Source organism: Parasteatoda tepidariorum, chromosome X2, assembly GCF_043381705.1.
Source record: "Parasteatoda tepidariorum isolate YZ-2023 chromosome X2, CAS_Ptep_4.0, whole genome shotgun sequence".
In the NCBI taxonomy this organism is placed as follows: domain Eukaryota; kingdom Metazoa; phylum Arthropoda; class Arachnida; order Araneae; family Theridiidae; genus Parasteatoda; species Parasteatoda tepidariorum.
The window spans coordinates 29,286,053-29,308,640 of record NC_092215.1 but is presented as its reverse complement, the minus strand read 5'-3'; the positions used below and the strand labels follow the sequence as shown (position 1 = coordinate 29,308,640).

General features: G+C 27.2%; 1 non-coding gene across 1 annotated transcript in view; it reads left to right on the top strand.

Annotated features, from left to right (window-relative positions):
- The first annotated feature begins 224 nt into the window (after window positions 1-224).
- LOC107454187 (uncharacterized) overlaps window positions 225-22,588 on the top strand; it is a 209,687-nt gene continuing 187,323 nt past the window's right edge. The window contains exon 1 of the transcript XR_006225013.2: window positions 225-359. This is a non-coding gene — a transcript (uncharacterized protein). The remainder of the gene's footprint in view (window positions 360-22,588) is intronic.

The following is a 22,588-nucleotide window of genomic DNA, read 5'->3' as shown; positions in this document are numbered from 1 at the left end:
TTTTGTGTTTATATGTGTATCCTCCATTACTTTTTTTACGAATATAGCAACAGAGTTTCACGAATGTTGTTGATATGTAAGAAATGCTTTCGTGTTTTTTAAAACATTTTATCAATTTGAAAAGCATATTATCGTTTAAATTGAAAAACATATTATGAAATTAAATTTAAAAGTATATTATCGTTAAAATTGAAAAGTGTGTTATCGTTTCAATTTTACACGAATATTCAAAGCCACGATACTCAATCTAAAATAATCATAACGTCTGAACAATGCTAGCAGTTGACAATGTTATTCAACCAAACATAGAATATTTTTGGAGTTTACGAAATTTAAGTGCTATTTGAGATTTTTTTGAGGTAAATATAGATTTCACTAACACTGTCATTTCGCACAAAATGACTTTGGATTTTTATTTCTGAATTTATGAAATTGTTGATATACGTACAATTCATTAATATTGCACATTTTTGTGTTTTTATGTCTATCCTCCATAAATTATTTACGAATATAGCAACGGAGTGTCACAAATGTTATTGATATATAAGAAATGGTTTGGTGGTTTTCAAAATATTGTATCAATTTGAAAAGCATATTATCGTTTCAATTGGAAAACATATTATCATTTAAATTTAAAAGTATATTATTGTATAAATTGGAAAGTGTATTATCGTTTCAATTTTACAATCGTCTTTATTCAATGGGTTTTTAAAATTGTTTGAAAGTAATATTTCACCTATACACGACATTTTTTATGTCAATCTTCAATCTTTTTATTTATTTATTTCTTATTTTTATTTTCTTATGGACTTAAAATTATTGTGTCACGTTTGTAATTGATAAGTAAGGGATTTGGAGATTTTTGAAAGCATATTATCGTCTCAATTTCTATATTTTCCAAGCTTTTTATAGTTTTTATTCAACAGATTCATACACAGAGAATATTTTCTCTGTGTATTTAGAATTTAAAGCCATTAGTTTCTCAAGTCAATTATTCAAATTTATTCTTTTGATTAAAAATAAACAGTAGGTATTGAACCTGAAAATGAAAGTAAGTAACAAAATATTTATTTTTAAAGTACTCATCAAACATAATTTTTGATAAATTTTTGAGATTTGTAGCTCTAAATTCAAATAACATAGCAACTCAATATTTTCTCCAAATTTAAAGCTTTAAAGTAAAATAATATTTAAAAAAAGATTTTACATTTGTAATTGAGTATTTTCTTATGTATATAAATTTAGGAATTAAAAATATAAATTCGTATGCAAAATTATAAATAAAATAAATCTTAAAATTTTGGTCGATCCTTAAAATTTTGCAATAACTAAATTATAAGTAAACTATAAAAATGAACTCTAAAATGAACCTTAAAATTTGTTTTATGAATTTGATCTGATGCATGTCCTCTTAAATGATTGAAAGAATCACTTATAAGTAAAACAACAGATACATACTATTCTAAATAAATGTAAATAGCGCAGTTTTCGTAAAAGTAAATGTCAATTCGTTTAAAAAAACAGAATACATTTTAAAATGTGTGTGTTTAAATTAAAAGCATGAATTATTTGCTGCTCCCAATTTGCATTTTTTATTTTATTTTTAAAAACTAAATTTTTTTTACTCATAATTAAAACATGCATAATAATTATTGACAACCCATTAATGGTCGTACTTCATAAATAATGTTTGAATAAAAAAAGCAAACTTTTTTCCTATTAAAACTTTTAAAATTTCAGATACACATTTTTATTATTGTCCTTATTGATAGAGTATATCCCACAGTTTCACAGTCAAATTAAATCTAATGTCATCTTAAATAAGTTATGTGTATAACTCCATCAATAAATTCATCAAGTATTTAAAAAGAGAAAACAATAATTCAATAAAAAATATTGAAGAAATTACACACAATTTTTTTGTGTACTTTATGGTTTCACAATAAAAAGACTAAAAATATTTTCCATTTCTTCCATAAAATTTATTATTACTTTAGTTGTCCTCATCGTTATTATTGTTCATTATAGTTCTATACTCCATAGTTTTGTTGTCAAATAAAACGGATATTAATTTTAATCATGTTGTAATCATATTTCATGAATAGATTTATAAAAAAAACAAAAAAACAAATATAAGTTAATAATTTTATTTCTGAATATTCTAAATTTCTGAATATTTTTTAGAATAATTTACCACAATTAAATTGATTTATTAACTTTTAATTTAAAATTAACAGTTAAATACTTAAAAGCAAGCAGAGTATTTTTTAGGATAAGCATGAGCAGTATTTAGTTCCCGACCATGATTCGTCAAATGTTTTAAAGAGTGAGCTGTGGTGGCTCAAGGTATGAGGTGGCTCAAGAGAGGGCTCGCCTCTCAATGAGATGACCCGGGTCGATCCCAACGATAGGTGATCGATTCGAATTCCGGAATCGACTCGCTCCGTAAAATATCCTCAGCGGTAGACGGATTATGGGTTAGAGTCCCCTTGCAGTCAGGCTAACCATGAGAGGTTTTCGTAGTTTTCCTCTCTATGTAACGAAAATGTGGGTTAGTTCTATAAAAAAGTCTTCCACGAATGCAAATGTCTCCCATTACTTGATCTTGGAGTTCCTTTGTCTTCTGGATTGGATTCAAAATTACATGGCTACGGAGTTGAACATAGGTAGTCGTAAACGCAGAATTGAGCCTACTGTTTAACGCCGGTTATAAAATAACATAATAAAATAAAATGATTTAAGGACAAACTAATATTTAAATTATAATAATTAAATAATTCACCAGCTATGTAAAATAATCATAAAGACTATACTAAGCAATAAATTTAATTGTTTAATATCTACCCGGAGAAATTTTTTTTGTAAAATTACCGTAATCTATGGGACTAGCACTTCTGGTAAGAAAACCATAATTCTGATAATAAAATTCATAATTTATGGTATTTAAACCATTCAATTAGTAATTGTTACATTCATATACTAATGATTTACTGGGAATTCTGGTTTTCAGAATTATAATTTTTATTTCCACACAGTTTGTAAAAAACACAAAACTGAAAAGTAAATTTATCAGAATAAATGGCCATGCTCTAAAGTGTCATTATAAAGTTACCAAATTTACCATATTGACCAAATTTGATTACATATTACACTAACTTCGTGAAATTTATTCCAAAACTAACTCTTTTAAATACCTAAAAGAATAAGTTTTGTAGAGATAAACTATAAACATTATTGTTAACAACATGCCTCTTACGTTGAAACAAGTAGAATTCTTAGAATAACGATAAAAATGAAGTTCATCTTAGATATTTTATCGATATTACTTCTAATGATAATTCCTTGATCTTAATATTTAGGTCATTACTCCAACCGAATTCTTCATTTTTTTAGAACATATTTATTCAGTTTTGAAAGAAGTCGCATCAAAAGTTATAGATAACGATTCAAAACCTTTCTTTGAAAAGCGCATTTATCAAAAATATCTTTACATAAAGGTAAACAATGTTTTAAAATGAAATATGAAGAGATGTATTGAATAAAATCAAACTTTAGTATAATTTGAAGCAATATCTAATATTCTTTGTAAACAAAATATCTGATTAATGTTTATTTTCTAACTATATTTTTATTGGAGAATTTAAATTGAATATTTTAATTTACTTATATTTCAAAAGTATGCGCTCAGTGATTTATTTATCTTAGAGCCAACTATAAAAAACCATTAAAAGTAATAGATTATTTGTTTTGATGTTTGTTTTCTGAATTAATTTTTAAAAGATACGATTGTACGATATATGTTTGTTTTTAAATATGTTTCCGTTGGGTAAGTTGGGGGGGGGTATTTAATATTTTTCTTATTAAGCTATTTTTAAGAAATATGAATTTTTGTGCTACCTTTAAAATAACAACAAAAAATATCAGTCGAAATAGAAATTACTGTATTGTTTATTTCAAATGAAATTTCAATTTATCACATTTAAAAATTCTTAAACTAAATCAATCCATTCCAGCATTAAATGATTCTGCTTCAATGACGAGGGGAAAAATTGAGTTCAATACTCTCTCAAGGAAATAACAGGGAGCTGTTATGACATGGGCTGTCACATCCGTCACAGCTTCTTTAAAAAACGTATCGACAGACTGGGTGTTTGTTTAGAAAAATGAACAATCGTTCCTCCTTGAAAATAATGCAAAAATTAAAGAAAATAAATGTTATTTTGTATTTTTTTAAGAAATTGGAGACATTATTTTTGAGATATCTCTCGTATTTATAAGAGAAAAAACTTTCAATCGCACACAGTTTCAGTAGAAAAATTTATACTGCAAAATTATCTTGAACATTTTGAAGGGCTATTAGCATAGCTTACATGAACAGTACTTTTCTATATTTTTTAAAGTCAATTTTTTATGTATTAAAATCTAAGGATGGATTTGAAAATTTATTATTTTAATTCTGAGTGGGTAGTAGTTTATAAGTTATTTAGTTAAATGACAAATGTGTTACTATAATGACATTGATTTCATTCTCCTACTCATTTATGTTACGTTATATGTAATTAATTTAGTGATTTTCTGTCGTTCTGTGATCATTCTATTGTTCACTGAAGAAAAAAGTGTAGTCAAAATTACCAGAATATGGTAAAATTTACCATGTTTCTAACTCTATGGGAATACCAAAAAGCACAATAATTTTTACCGAAGTGCTTTGATAATGATTTTAATAAAGTTAACAATAAAATATGGTCTTATGCTACGTAGTAAAATTTGTTAAATATGGTAGTCTTATCATGCTATCTTAGAGCAAGGCATAAAAACCATTTATTCGGTTAAACTTACTTATCAATTTTGTATTTTTGACAAAATGTGTGATGACAAGAACTATAATTTTGAAAATTAGAATTTCGGGTAAATCGTTACTATATGAACATAAAAATTACCAAATGAATGGTTTATATATCGTACATTTCGGTTTTATAACCAAAATTATGTTTTTTTACCAGAAATGTTTTTATTATTCAGCACGATAATTTTACCAGAATATTTTCTCCGTTTTTATACGTTCCCAACTTTTACTGACAAATGTACAAATACTGTTTGATTCAGAATTCTGGTTAAATTTGGTAAATGATTAAAAATTAATCATTCTAACTTACAGGCTTATATAATTTTTAAATCAAAATAGTGAATATAATAAATGAAGACTTTGGTGGTAAAAAATATTAATCCTCAGTTTTTCAGTCAGAAGATAAACGGGTTTATATTTTCGTAAAATATCCTTACCATGACGATTGCCAAATTAATTATAAATTAAATTAATCTTGTATAAAATACATTATAAGTTTCTTATTTATTAGAATCTCAACTTACACTTTAAAAAATATTTTCTTGGCTGTCTATGTAATCGAATTATGAAAAAAAGTAAGTTTTTGATAATTTACAGTTTCCATTACTCATTTAACTCAAAAAGCGTATACATTTACATTTTTACACAGTTTTCCTTACATGTGTAAAGTTATTATCGCACTTAAAATTTCATTATAGACGAAACTAAAAAAACAATAGCTGTATTAAATTTATTTAACTTTTCCCTATTGCAGTTAATTGTACTCATAATAGAGAATAATTTACATTTCGAATAATTTTCCGTCCTATTTTTTTCATCACCTTTTCTTAAGCTAGTGATTCTCTTTTTTGCCACCATTTTTGCTTCAATATTTTCTTTAACAAATTTAAATATTATATAAAGACTTCCCCGTGAACAATCATTATATGTACTCTATAATAAAAGAAGTCCTAAGAATTAAAGATTTATTGTTTTTTTTCTGTCTAATGTTGCATTGTTTTTTTTCTCCATATTAACATTAAAATCTTTTTTATTATTATTGTAGTCTATACTTTAATTCGTGATCTATTATAATAAAATTAAGTTTTGCTTTTGTTATGAATGTTCAGAAATAGCGTGACACAAGTGTTTTGTTGTCAGCATGAGACCTGCATCATTTGCAATGATATATACATAAAATTTATTATCTGTGAACACGCAAATCTAAATTAAATTATCGAAAGAAAATAGGTTGTGCCTTCATACTAATCATTAATGTTCATGTTTCACAAAGTATAGCAAAATAATATATTTTTAAATTTTTTATAAACCACATCGAGAAAAAAAGTATTTCATTTTCTTTTTCTTTCATTTTATAACAGTCATTGAACAGCCGACTCAATCTTGAATTTAGGACTACTAATGTTCAACTCCGTAGCATTGAAATTTTGAACCCGATTCAGAAGACAAGGAAATTCGTGGATAAATTATTGGGGCATTTTTCATAGTGGAAGACTTTTAAATGGAGTTAAACAGCATTTGCGTTACATGGAACCTCTGGAATGAACTTAAATCTAATGAACTTAAATGTTTATATGTCGCAAAGTATAGCAAAATAATATATTTTTTAATTATTTATAAACCACATCGAGAAAAAAAGTATTTCATTTTATAACAGTCACTGAACAGCCGACCGAATTTTGAGTTTAGGACTACTAATGTTTAACTCCGCAGCCTTGAAATTTTGAACCCAATTCAGAAGACAAGGAAATTCCTAGATAAATTATTGGGGCATTTTTCATCGTAGAAGACTTTTAAATGGAGTTAAACAGCTTTTGCGTTACATGGAACCTCTACACTGAACTTAAATCTAATGGACTTAAATGTTTATATTTCGCAAAGTATAGCAAAATAATATATTTTTTAATCAATTATAAACCACATGGAGAAAAAAAGTATTTCATTTCATTTTTCTTTCATTTTATAACAGTCATTGAACAGCCGACCCAATTTTGAGTTTAGGACTACAAATGTTTAACTCCGTAGACTTGAAATTTTGAACCCAATTCAGAAGACAAAGAAATTCCTGGATAAATTATTGGAGCATTTTTCATCGTGGAAGACTTTCAAATGGAGCTAAACAGCATTTGCGTTACATGGAACCTCTGCAATGAACTTAAATCTAATGAATTTAAATGTTAAGTGTAGCAAAATAATCTATTTTTTAATTATTTATAAACCACATCGAGATAAAAAGTATTTCATTTTATAACAGTCATTGAACAGCCGACCCAATTTTGAGTTTAGGACTACGAATGTTTAACTCCGTAGCCTTCAAATTACCCAATTCTGAAGACAAGGAAATTCCCGGATAAATTATTGGGCCATTTTTCACCGTGGAAGACTTTTTAATGGAGTTAACGCGAATTTGTGTTACATGGAAAGGAAAACCACGAAAATGCTGTTTAAATTTATGCTGTTTAAATTTAATTTATGTAAGAGCTTTGCGAGGTTAGGTTTGTTATTTCGAAAGAGGAAATAAATCTGCAGATGCTAATCTGCAGCAAGCCACCAGAGAATTTCTGCTACCTGTGTTTTGGTAAAATTTGGAGCACTGATAGCATAGTATAATTTGGAACAAGGAGAGCTACGCATTAATTTAGAGAAGTAATAAAATTTGAAGTAGAAATAGTCGTGATATAGTTCAAAGCAGTGGTAGTTGTGCAATTTGGAACAGTAGTAGTTAGCAATATGTATATTACATATACAAAATAACATATTTTTACATTTATCTTAATACTGGAAAAATAGTTGTTTGAGAGAACGGTCCTTTTAAATAGATTTATCAAAGTCATTGACTATGACCTACATACGAAATGTCGATACGGGTGGAGTAGTCATTTAATTAGCCACCCTATTTCAAAGAGCTTGGAATAACGGCTATATTATTCAAAATGAATAGTTAAGATTTCTTTTTATCTTTGTTAATGTTGTAAATTTTTTCCATCAGTTTAAAGAAATAGCGTAAAAGAAACATAAATATTATGTATGGTTTTGTAAAAGTTTTATGCATATTTAAGAACTTTTTCTACTTTTAAAGAAGACAACTCTGATACAATAAAATAGAATAAATAGAGCTCGAGAAAACGAGGTGATTTTTGATTGAGATTTCAAATAGTAAGCTTGGTCTTTGGTTAACTCTTTGAAATATACAACTGTAAAATCTTAAAATACACATAAATCTGTATATTGACAAAAAAAGTGTGGTCAAAATTACCAGAATATGGTTATATTTACCGTGTTTCTGGCTCTATGGGAATACCAAAAAAAACGAGGTAGCTTTTACCAAAGCGCTTTGGTAATGACTTTCTGGTATAATAAATACTGCATTATGGTTTTTATTACATGCTGTTCGGTAAAAAATGCGGTATAATTATATAATTTTAAGCAAAAGTCGGTAATTTTAACAGCGTTAGTATAGTTTGAGATGATGCAAAAATGCTCATTTTGATAACCTCGATTTTATTTAGCCAACACTTGTTAACTCTGTTTCTCGTAAGTTATTTGCTTATTCTTTTCCTAGCCTATTTTTTCCTATGTAAGCTGTAAGTTAATATCTACCAACATTTAAAACAATTAAGAAATATGCATTTGTCGATGTACAAACGCATGGACAAAGCTGCTAAACTGAATCCGTCACAACAGTCTGAAATGGAAGCGTATAGGTAACAAATCTTGCTGCTTCAATAGATGCATCTTTTTACGTCCATCTCTAATTTGTATTATTTGCTCTTTAACTTGACGAGGTTTTAAATAAATTGTACTTTGTAATGAGTACACAAGCCTCCATATGTATGTCAAAAAAAATCTTAGAATAGTAATGATTTTTTTAAAATTATTTATACACCAGTCTCATCTTTCCGTCAAACGCTATTTAAGATGGTGGTAGCGGATTCGAATCAAAACGTAACCATGGATGTGCAATAGTAATTAAATAAATTAGATTTAGATATGCATACAGGGGTCGTGTGCTGAATGCAAATAATTGCTTGTCTCTTGTCAAATTGCTGAACAGATAAGATAAAAAATGAGAAAAACAGAACAAATTTATTGAACCCACAACCTCAACGCTTTTGAGTGCTTGGCAGAAGGACAACACCACACAGCAATAAGCACACCAATAGAACCTTGCCGTGCAGTATTGCTATTCCGCTAACCGATCTAAAGCGTATATGTAGTGGGTTCCAATACCTCTATAACATTCGATGTATATTCTTACTGCCTATCGTTAAATTGGGCTATCTGTCAAAACATTGTGCTATCTACTGAAAGGAATTTTTAAGTCGTTCTTTGTATTAACGAATAAACCCACTTATATTTGTAAATAAATAAATGAATCCTACTAGATCATGAAAGATGGATGAAACAGTCACCATAGTATCATATATTTGAGTTTAGTATCTTTCTAACACTATAATTAAACATTTGAAGCCATCATTTTTGTCCCTTTAGCTTTTGTTATAATGAAAAATTTATATTAGAATAAGAAATAATCAACAATCATCTAACTCCTATCATTATTTAAACAAACTATCATTTAAAAAAAAAAAACCGTGCAAGTGTAAACAGATTATTACCCTTCCGTTTGGTAAGAAGTTCTGAAGATAATTTTGGTAATTTTATCGTGATACTTTAGAGCATGGTAAAAAAACTTTTTATTTAGTTATATTTCCTTGAGATTTGTATTTGTTACTAAATGTTTTGTAATAAGACCTATAGTGTTGAAAAGCAGAATTTCCGGTAAACTGTTAAATTACCAGTTTTTTTGTAAAATTACCAATAGTTTGGTAAGAAACGAAGACATTAAAAGGTTAAAATTACCAAATAAATGGTAAAATCATTGATAGTTCTGAAGATAATTTTGGTAATTTTATCGTGATACGTTAGAGCATGGTAAAAAAACTTTTTATTTGGTTACATTTACTTTTGAGATTTGTATTTGTTACTAAATGTTTTGTAATCAGACCTATAATGTTGAAAAGCAGAATTTCCGGTAAACTGTTAAATTACCAGTTTTTTTGTAAAATTACCAATAGTTTGGTAAGAAACAAAGACATTAAAAGGTTAAAATTACCAAATAAATGGTAAAATCATTGATAGTTCTGAAGATAATTTTGGTAATTTTATCGTGATACGTTAGAGCATGGTAAAAAAACTTTTTATTTGGTTACATTTACTTTTGAGATTTGTATTTGTTACTAAATGTTTTGTAATAAGAACTATAATGTTGAAAAGTAGAATTTCCGGTAAACTGTAACAACAGCGGTAAACTGTCAAATTACCGTATGAATGGTTTAAATTCCGTATATTTGGTTTCGTTCACCAGAAATGTCTTTACCTTACAAGTGTGATGATTTTGTCAGAATTTTTTTCTCCGTGCAGTATTAAGCAATAATCTCGAGTTGAAATTGTGTTAAAATTAGCATTGAGCATTTCAACTACACCAAAAATATAAAATAAGCGCGAATTAATTCTGTGACTCGTATCAAATAGGGCCTTTGAAATGCTTATTTAAATGTATTATACTTAGGAATCGATTCTCAAAACTATTTCCCACAGTTAGTTTTGCTTGCACGAAATACGAGTCTAGTGTTTCCTTTTATTTTGTTTTCTACCTGTTCCTGGCCAAAATAGCCTGGTTTTTAGGGTGTTGGTCCCGTGTCTAAGAGGTCATGAGTTTAATCCCCGTTGTCCATGTAAAAAATCTTGACTGTTGCCCGTTAAACTTGCCGGGGTCACAAAGTCTCCATGATAAAGCCTCCATAATAAATCAATGCTTCTGGGGATACTGGATTGGAGATTGATCGTGCTCTGGTTCAGGTCAAAATTATGATCTGCGGATGGGTGGATGGTGTGTGAATATGATGTCCCTGTAACGGGAAGTGACGTATGTACGTTGGTTCCGGATTATCCTCAGAGATGTTTCGCAGATCGTCACTAATAGCTCATTGCGCAGCTTTAGTGCGACGTAAATAAAAAAAAAGTACCAAAAGTATCAAAGTCTACCTGTTCCTGCAGGGAGAAAAAAAATCTGGTAGAAACTGTATGGTAAAGACCTTTCTAGTGAAAAAGAAGCCATAATTCTGGTTAATAAAATCACAATATACAGTATTTAAACCATTCATTTGATATTTTTTTCGTTAATATAAGGGTTTACACTGTTCGAATTTTCATTCTAACTGGCTGCAGTCAGTTTATCCTATTAGCCATGCGATCAAGAAAATTTTTACATTTACGGTTTTTAAACTGTTTACAACTAGTATGGTTCAGGAACCGTGGATATAAAACGATACGTTTTTAACCATTTACAATTAGCATGCTTTCAAGACCATAAAAAAGGAATTGAACTTGATATTGGAGGTAGCCTTTTTGTTTGGCAATGGGCATTGGAGTTAGGTTGTGGTTGAGATGTGTTTCATCAAATGAACCACTGAATGTGGTATAATTAATTTTTTTCTGGTTGTTTTACCTAACGTAAGATATGGAAAATACTATACTTTTCGTGTTATGCAGTTTTATAGAGCTGCCATCTATGCGTATTTGAGAGAGCTATTTTCTAATAGTCCAGGGTCACAAATTGCGACGTGCAGCATGCTGGAAAACCTTCATGTGTTGAAGGGAAAGAATGAATTATTGTAGGGTCAACGCTGGGATTATTAGTTAAAAATTATGTTATTAGTTAAGAATTAAATGTTTTGTTTTTCATTTTCTCAATCAAATTATTCCTAAATTCCTTTTTTCCTCCGCAACGTAAAGAAGTCAGAAATAGAATATGCCGTTCCGATTCCTTTAAAATACTTCAAGATTCCAAAAAAACAAACAAATGAATTATTGCAAGTAAAATACGTTGCTATGATGCTACTGTAATTCCTTCATTGCCCAAGATGGTGAGATGTACTAAAAAGTTCCTTGATTAAAGTGGCTAAGTTGCTGCCAAGTCTCCTTTTTATTTTATTGCAATGATCGAAGCTTTAAATTATATTTTGTATGACACACTTCAGTTCAAATGAAACTTCTTTAACTCTAAAATAATTCCCCAACTAGGATTAATTTATACTCCCCTAATGTATCCATCGAAATTTGTTTTCGAAGTTCGCGGACTAAATGAAGGATTTAAACTTTAATTGAAAGTTTTCCGTACTTTCATTAGTATAATAGCAGCAGACGATATCATGTTTCGGAGCTGTCTAGTCAAAGCGTCAGGTTCATTCAGCTTTAACCTGACTCTCTCTCTATTTCGATCAATAATGTGTTAGCGTCAGTTATGGGTACAGTGAGTTCAAGAAAGGGATAATTTTTTGTTTATTTTTTTAAAATACAAATAGAGTTTTCTTTGTTGTGAAATTTTTATAGTTCTTCTTTTGAAATAGAAAAAGCTTTTTAGATTCCTATTTTCCATTATTATTTTTTCACAAAGTTTTTTAAAGACATCGAAAATTAAAAAAAGGAATTATATATAGGGAATAATGCATATAAGTAATAACCTAAGGCTTGAGGATTATAATAACTCTGAGAAAATAGTCATATATATGGAAATTGGAAATGGAATAATTTAGCTTGACATATTTATGTAGATAAATCTAAGAAAACTTAATAAAGACCTTCAAAAAAATTCAGGAAACGAAGCTTAAAAGTGAAGAAAAAAGTTTTAATAAAATTAATAGGGGGATTTTAGGAGAAAAGAAAGAAGAAAAAATATGAGTTCGAAAAAAATAATCTTCCATCTTTTATTTTTTATTCATTTTTTTAAATATTAAAGAAAGCTATAGAGTAACTAAATTACCCTTAAGTGTAAAAAGAATTTAAAATAATGCAGTTAAAAATATTTATTTTTAAATTGAATTATTTTTGGAACATAATCTTTTCCCTTATGAAATCTTAAAAAATGGGATAATAAGAAATTGTGAACAAAGTAATTCAATTGTAAAATAATTTTTTAATCTATTTTAAAGGGAAAAAATTAAATAATATATTAGTCACTAATTACTAACAAAAATATTGTAAATTATTTTCCATCTAATACTTAAGAGTTTGGCAAATATATTTTTTACTAGAGCCGGAACTAATTTCAATTTATGATTTTCGAAATTAACAGTTAGCTTGTTGCTATGAAACGTTCTATTTGAAACAAATTTTATTATTTCTATAAACAGGTAATTTTTTACATTCTTGAAAGACTGCTCGTTACATGCTATGTTTAATTTTTAAAAATGTTCTTTTTTTATTTTTAAAAAAACAGCATTACTGAAGCAGCGTCCCATGCAAACTATAAAAGCGTCATTGGTTTCATTTAAGTAATATTTATTGACCAAAAGGTTTCATTCATCCAACATAGTTCAAAATATGTGCTTAAGAAAATGAACACATCTTGTAAAGCGTGTTTTAGAAAATAGATATAGCATGATATATGATCATTTAAAAATATGATCAGAGCTAAAAATCAGCTTTAAAGAAAATAAACAGAGCTTCAGGTACATGTTTTAAAAATAGACATAGCTCAAAATTCGCATTGAAGAAAATAGATATAGCTTGAGGTATATGTTTATAAAAATGAACATATATAAAAATTCATATTAAGGAAAATAGACATAGCTTGAGGTACATGTTTAAAAAATGGCCATAGCTCAAAAAGAGTGTGGAAGAAAATAGACATAGCTTGAGATATATGTTTATAAAAATGAGCATATATCAAAATGCATATTAAGGAAAACAGACATAGCTTGAGGTACATGTTTAAAAAATGGTCATAGCTCAAAACGAGTGGGGAAGAAAATGGACATAGCTTGAGGTATATGTTTATAAAAATGAGCATATATCAAAATGCATATTAAGGAAAATAGACATAGCTTGAGGTACATGTTTAAAAAATGGTCATAGCTCAAAACGAGTGTGTAAGAAAATAGACATAGCTTGAGGTATATGTTTATAAAAACGAGCATATATCAAAATGCATATTAAGGAAAATAGACATAGCTTGAGGTACATGTTTAAAAAATGGTCATAGCTCAAAACGAGTGTGGAAGAAAATAGACATAGCTTGAGGTATATGTTTATAAAAATGAGCATATATCAAAATGCATATTCAGGAAAATAGACATAGCTTGAGGTACATGTTTAAAAAATAGCCATAGCTCAAAACGAGTGTGGATGAAAAGAGACATAGCTTGAGACGCGTGTTTGAAAAATAGAAAAAAATGAAAAATGGAACTCAAAATGCGTGTTTAAAACATAGAGATAGCTTTGAACGAGCACTTGAAAAATCGAATATAACTCAAAATTAACCATTAAAAAATTGAACATAGCTTTTGTTTCCGTTTCTTAAAATACTGTTATGACTATTGTATTTTAATAGAAGCAATTAGTTAATAGTTTTTTGTAACAAACCGTATCAGAGGTACCGTAGATGTTAGAAAATTACCTTGGTTGTTTCACATTTAAAAGGTTTTATTGAATATGCAGTTTCTTTAAAGTGTATTTTGAGCTATATATCTATTTTTTTAAACAAGCATTTTAAGATATATTCATTTTTATTAAACATGCAATTTGACCTTTGTCAATATTTTCAAATTCTCATATCAAGTTACGCTTCTTTGCTAAATATGCATTTCAAACTTTTCAAACATCCGTTTAAAATTATGTCCATTTTCTTTAACGTGCTTTTTGAGCAAAGTTTGCTGACGACTTTAAAATGTATTATCTTTGGATATTTAAAAAATGTTAATATGTTCTAAAATTTCAAACCATTGTTGATATTTATATTGAATTTATTAAAAATATTCCTTCAAAGTCTATTTTAAATGTATCAAATTAATCTATATAACATTTACTTATCATACAGTTGATAACTTAATTGTGTAACACATAATTAAGTTACTTTATTGTTGCTAAGTTCGGATTTTTTTTTCACTTTCAATTTTTTCTTGACGAAAGCTTTTATTAAAATTTTTTGTCTAAATGTTTGTTCATCGTAGGGTTACATGAAGGACCGGGGGGCATCATAATGGAAAGCCACACATTTTAAAATTGTTCATAAGAGCACTTCTAGCTAAAAATACTGTTATTTCCCTCTGGGCTATGAATTTTTCTGCGTATAACGCTGTAATCTAGTAAAAACTAGTAAATTGCATAACTGTAAAAAATACTAAATAACAGTTTGATGTAAAAAATTCATACATGAAAAAAAGTGTAGCTTATCATTAAATTGCTTTAAGACCTTCATATTTAAATTCCTTATTGAATTATTAAGAGAGAGTTTTAATTTTAACTACATTTTCTAAGCAAAGCTACAGTTTGAAATTAAACTTATAATTTATTGAATGGAAATATTTTTGATTCAAGTGTATGAACTAACTACATAATGTAAACAAAACCCAATGCACTATTTAAAATTTTTATATTAAAAACAGGAAGAAGTTTTATATTAAAAAAATTGCTATTTAGTATTTTGTATATGAAAAATTTATTTCAATTAAATTTTTCGAAATAACCATAAACATCATAAACATTTAAAACCCACAAACTGTACGTAACCTTTAAATCGTAATGTTCTTCAAACAATCATTAAAACCTTTTGATTGAAATCTAATTATATTTAGAATCTATCCAATTTAAAAGATATTCTGCTATAGGACATCATTAAATACTATTAAATGCTATAAAGTTTTTATAAATTACACGATAGCAAAAAAATTCGCATATTTTTCCAGTTCGTTCAAAAGATTATCGTAAAAATAGCTTTGTTTATCTATGATTCGTTGCAACTCCAATTTAATTTAAATTAATTAGATATCCTTCTTTTTTGAATTTTCGAAAACCAATTACAATTTGCTGACTGGGTTGAACAAACACAAATAATTATAGTTTAAGAGTTGAACAGCCGCTAGATAATTATTTTCTTTCCTAAAGATATTATAAAAAAAAATGAATAATTTATATCCTCTTTTTGAAGAATAAGTTATAGGTAATCTTATTCATTGATCACATGGAAATGGAAGAATGTTGGTTGAACAATTTTTATAATTATAGTAATAAATTGGGGTAAAATGAATAAAAGTCTTTCATACACAGAGAAAAAAAAATCGGGTGAAATTATTTTACTCTAAGGTACATTTCCGGTAAAAAACAACCATATTTCCAGTTAATAAAGTGAAAATATACGGTATTTAAACCATTTATTTGATAATTCTTTCATTCATTCGTATGATAACGGTTCAGCAAAAATTCTGGTTTTCAAAGTAATAGTTCTGATTAACACACATTTAGTAAAAAATACAAAATTGAAAAGTAAATTTAGCCGAATAAATGGTTTTTATGCCATGCTCTAAGGTATCATGATAAAATTTAAATATTTTACCACAGTTACTAAATTTTATTACACATTATCAAACAATATTTTATTGTTAATTTCACCAAAATTGTTACCACAGCGTTTTGGTTAAACTTACCGAGATTTTTGGTTTTCAAAGGTAAATTTTAGCATATTCTGGTAGTTTTGACCATACTTTTTTCTCAGTGTACTTATTCTTAAATTGTGAGCTTTTATACATCTGAAAAATAACTTTCATGATATTTTTATGATAGTGACGCATTTTTGTTGTTGTAATAGCTTTTAAATGAAGTTATACGCTTTTATTTATGACTCAAAATACAATTTTGAAAAACAACAATGTATAATACATATAATATAGTTACAAATTATTATTCAGAGAGCTTGAAAAAATAAAATCATTATACATTGAAAATAAAGAATACTACAAACCAGAAAATAGTAAAATTTACTTTATTTTCTGGCTCATTGAGAACATAAAAAACTAAGGTATTTTTTAATTCTGTATTTTTTTGAATATGAAATTTACGGTATTTTAAAAGGTACGATAATGATTAAGCTCTAGTTCTAATACTATGGTTTGATTCAAATTAATGTCTAAGCAAAAAGAAACAAAAAAAGAAAAAAACAGATTTTTGAAATTTGTTGTAAGACAGAGGGAATGAAAGTAATTAAAACCAGTTTGGTTGACTGATGAAAATTGCATGTGTTAATAATCTCCTGGCAATTCTTCTATGTGCACTTCGATAATTAAAGAAATTTGTCATTTTTCCTCCCACCTTTCTCAGTAAAGTATAAAACTATTTTTTTTACAAGTAAAACCTTAATAACTTCGAATTTGTTGGTTCTATTGACTTGCGATAGGGTTAATCCCTTTCAACGTAAAACAAATTATTGGAAACAATACCTCATTTGTCTAAAAAGCAATATATTATAAACTGTTTTTCAAGTGTTTGATGAACTCTACAACCTCATAAATGTAAAGTAAACACAGTAATAAATTAATGAGAAAAATTGCGAGAAAATTTTAAAAAACTATTTTAACTTTCCCTGAAATTATTTTCTTTCGTCTTTTATCAATAAAATTTTGTTTATAACACGTGAATCATAGAACACAAAACTTAAGTGATAAATAAATTCAGATAAAAATGGTCTCTTAACTTTTTTACGATTCTTGTTCAAAGGAAAAGAGTATTTTATATGTCTAGAATTTTATTTATAAGTCTATGACTATGATAGTTATCGAATATATTTTTTAAGGCTTCGTTTTATCTGAGATTTGTTTTTATTCTGGATTATGTTGTCTAAGTTGCATGTAATTTATTATGCTTATTGTGTAATATTAAACAAGAAATTTGTTTATGTGTTGCTTATAAATTTTAATTTAATAGTAGGCATAAATGATAATTTAATATGTAAATTTTATAATAACTAAATCCAATCTTAATCGAGGGATGTTTTTCTATATGTATTTTATTATTGCACAATATACACTGAGAAAAAAAAAAAAATCAAAACTACTAGAGTATGGTAAAATTTACTATGTTTTTGGCTCAATGGAAACACCAAAAAGCTTCGTAATTTTCACAGAAGCGCTTTGGTAATGATTTTGATAAAATTAACAATAAAATATTAGCTTATTGTTCTTTTATAACATGTGATAAAATTTGGTGATATCCTTATGATACATTAGTGTAAGGCAGTGCTTCCCAAACTTATGACTTTTGTGTACCCTTTCTAAATTTTTCGTAACGCTGTGTACCACTAATAAGAAAATGAATGTATTTTTTACTATAAAAAAATTGCGCTAAAGTTAAAAATCACAACTGTCTGCTGACACCACTAATTATTAGCTGTTAACTCTGTAAAAAATAGCCAATAGAAAAATTAGTAATCGTAAATTTTCTTGGCTAGCTTTTTTTTCTTTGAATAAATGTTTTTGAAATTTTCGTTTGTTGCAAGATATTTCGCATAAAAACGCGTACCCCTGCTAAACTGTTCCCATACCCCTGGGGGTACGCGTACCACACTTTGGGAAACACTGGTGTAAGGTATAAAAATCATTTATTTGGCTGAATTTAATTTTCAGTTTTGTATTTTTTTACTTAACGTGCTGTAATAAGTGATATAATTTTGAAACCTGGAATTTGAATTTGTTACCATATGAATGGAAAAATTTGAAGGCCAAATGTTTTAGTTTTATTAACTAGAACTTTTTTTTGCCAGAAATTTCATTACCATACAGCATTTTTTTCTCCGTGTATGAAAACAGTAACTCACTTATTTATTTTTTCACTAGACTACACATTTTAAACAGAAGTTAATAAAAAATTTCTCTAAACTTCTTTTTAAAAGACATTTTCTAATAACTATATTTCCATTTTTAATCAAATTAAAAAAAAGTGACTATATGTAACAAATTGTGATATTTTAACAAAATTGTGACATTGTCTACAAAAAATGTCTTTAGAAATCAGTTTACAATTTAATTTCACCATGTCCTTCCGTAATTGACGCATGGATAAGAATTTTTAAAATTATTATTGGCAAAATATTTATATAATTTTCGTTGAAGGTTTGTAAACAACACAGCGATCAAAAAGATCTGAGAAAAAACCACAGATAACGTCAAATATCCGTCGAATTTTTATAATTTTTCGACTATTATTTATCTAGTTATTGACGTTTTAGTTAGGAAATTTTATGTAGAAAAAATAAGTAGGGGAAGTACAATAGATAAAATTAAGTTTCGAGTGTTGATAAAACATTCAGCAATTTGTCAATGATATGCTGAGTTTAAACGGTATAGTATGGATACCGATGACTGGAGACCCAGATGCACAAGAAAATTCATCAAAGTATTATGTTCGTTAACTGAAATTGTAGTTTATCCTCTTAAAAATATCAGAAGAATGTCTTTACTATATTAAGCAAAGATGCTTAGACCTAAGAGAAAAACTGTTCAATTGGTTGTTGTGTCTGTTTGTAACCTTTCAAATATAAAGAAATTCCGAAAAATTAATTAATGCTTTCTATTGACTAATATATATATATATATATTGATTAATATAGATATATATAACTAGAATATCTAGAAAATTGTCACTTTAGGGATAGATTTTTTTCCGCTTAAATGAAAATTCTTAAAATCATTGAATAATTCTAAGTTTTTACATATTTTTATGAGCCCAAACGAAACAGCATAAGAGTCACATTTTAAATATTGAGAAATTCAGAAAATTAGTTTCTGGTTATCATTTATTAATGCAACCAAAATTTGTAAACAATTGTTAGTTTATTGATAGATTTTTCGTTTAAATTAAAAGCATTAAAAATCAGTGAATAATTCTAAATTTTTGCATATTTTTATGAGCCCACACAAAACAGCATAAGAGTAGCTTTCCAAATATTACGAAATTAAGAAAAATTAATTAATGCTTATTAATGATTAATCCAATCGATCTAAACAAAATCTAAAACATTGTCAAATTCTAAAATATCTGAAACATTGTCAGTTTAGTGCTAGATATTTTCGTTTAAATTAAAATCACTAAAATAAATGAACAATTCTAAATTTCTACATATTTTCTTGAGTTAAAACTAAGCAAAACAGGAGTAACTTTCCAAATGTTAAGAAATTCAAAAAAATTAATTAATGCCTACCAATGATTAATACAATCAAAATATCTAAAAAAATTGTTAGTTTAGTGATATATTTTTCGTTTAAATTAAAATCATTAAAATCAGTGAATATTTCTAAATTTTTATATATTTTTAGGAGCCCAAATTAAGCAGCATAAGAGTAACTTTCAAATGCTAAAAAATTAAGAAAAATTTGTTAAGCTTTATATTGATAAACACTATCAAAATATTTAAAAAATTGGCACTTTAGAGATAGATTTTTTTCCCTTAACTGAAAATCACAAAATCAATGAATTATTTTAACTTTTTACATGTTTTTATAAGCCCAAGCAAAGCAGAATTAAAGTTAATCATATTAAAATATTAATAAATCGTAATTTATTAGTTTCATTTCAACAAAACTGTATTTTTTCCGCAATGGCTTTTTCTGCTATTTTCATAATTACCATAGAGGGCGCTGTGAGGATAAAACTTAACGAAACAGCCGCGAATAACTATTACTAACTCACAATAGTCATAAAATACCATTTTATTCTCTAAAAGGGACATGATTGTTGTTTCATTTGACAGCAAAGCCTTTAAAAAGCAGTTTTGATATGTATCTTTATGATAGCAGTAAAATAAGTTTTTGAAACTAAGAATAAGGAGAAAAATATTTCAAATGATTTCGAATGGTGAGAGAAATACAGCAAGGCATGTTTTAATACTTCTTTTTAATAAAAAAATCCCTCCTATAAATTTTTCAGACCGCCATTAAAATACGAATTCTATTTAAATGAAAATCCCAATTTTTTTACAAATATATTCACTTTATATTTTATATATAATTACAACTTTGCAACCTTTCCTTTAATCGTGTCCTTATAAAAGTAACTATTAGTTTCAAAATAAATTAAGAACTGCTTCTTTCGTGCTTGTTAGCTGAAAATGTAGGTTTAGTCTACCATAGATGGCCATAGTCTTTTCAAATCGAAATAAAAGCACTAAGAATAGAGGTAAAAGAAATTTTATTCTACGTACTTCAAATTCCATTGCATGCACTCAACATATTTTGTGCAAACAGTAATGAAATATTGAGAACAAAATACGAAAAAAAATTTTTTTTTGTAACACTTCTTCCGAAAATGCGTTCCTTTAAAAGTAACGATTCCCGTTCCTAATAAAGTACCAAATAGTTTTCATAGATATGAAGAACTGATTCATAGAATATATACAATTCCTCGTTTATTAATTGTATGTTATTTTTGAAAATGAATTTTATGATTGAGTTATAATTACGTTTTTTACCTTTAATATAGAAGTTTTAAATTTCATTCAGAGGCTGAATCTATTACTGCAAAATTTTAAATAAATAAAAATGATTTCATGGACCGGCTGTTAAAAATAATTACATTTTTAATTATTAATATTTTTTGATTGAATGATTTTAACAACAAAAATGTAGAAAATAAAATGTAACTAAATTTTAATTATACTTGTTTGATGAAAATGTACTGCAAAATCTTATCAACCTTGTATGCACCATTAGCGGTGAGATAAATTTTCTAATTCGAGAATTTAAATCAAAAGAAAAGAAATCGGGCAATTATCTTTGCATTCGAATGCTGAAAGAAGTACCCCAACACTTTTTATTAACAAAAAAGAATAAATTTTTATTCATGAAATAAAAAACAAATCTCCAGACAACGATTAAAATACAAAATCTATTTGAATGTAAATCCTTAATTTCTTCAAATAACTTCACTAGCATACATTTTTGTTACAGTTCGTCTGATCGTGTTCCTATAAAAGTAACAATTAGTTTCCATAGATATCAAGAACTGCTTTATAGAACATTTACATTTCCTCGTTCGTAAAGAAGTTCGTAATGATGTTCCAAAATCGGAAATTCTCTTAATTACGCGTCCTTTTTGGTAATGATTTTTATGCTTCAGCTGTAATTACTTCGAAGACGAATCCTTAAAATAGTTTTGGGAGATCATTTGTTTAAACATTGTGCACAGTTAGAAATATATGTGAGTAGGTTTGGCTTAGGATTTGGCCAAATGTTTACCCACAATTTTGCCCTTTGAAATACTTCTACTTAGACTGACTTCGGAAATGAAAGGAAATTTTATGCTCCTTTGTATTAAGGAAGACGCATAAATACTCCCACCCTTTGACTGCTTGTAACACACTTTTGCGTTTGAAAGAGATGTGGTTATCCATCTTTAAAATGTGAATATAAGTAACTGTCTAAGAATATTTCATGCGTAAAGAAACTAATTAGAAATAGGAAATTTGCTTGAAAGATATAAATTTTCAAGAAACTTGTTTAGATTGTTAAGAATTAAGTTTAAAATGTTCTTAAAATTGAAACGCAATTCATTTAATTTTAATTAGATGTTTAAGAATGCAAATTAAAAGACGTTTGATAATTAGTAACTATATAGTATATATATATATATATATATATATACCGTAAACCGGGGCGAGTCTACCCATTTTAGTTTTATTTAATTTTCACTATTTTAAATTGCAAATAAATTTTTTTTTACCGACGGAGGACTTAGTTTAGACTCTAAGGAAGATGGAGCTGTAGTAGTTTGATCCGTTTTTATTTATTTGTCGTCTTTTTAACCGACCTGTTCAAACGTCTTTTGAGAGATTTGTATTGAAAATCAGCAAACTTTTAGTTGGTGCTCCGTAAGTATATTATTATTATTACTATTTTCACTTTGGTTAAGTGATAAACT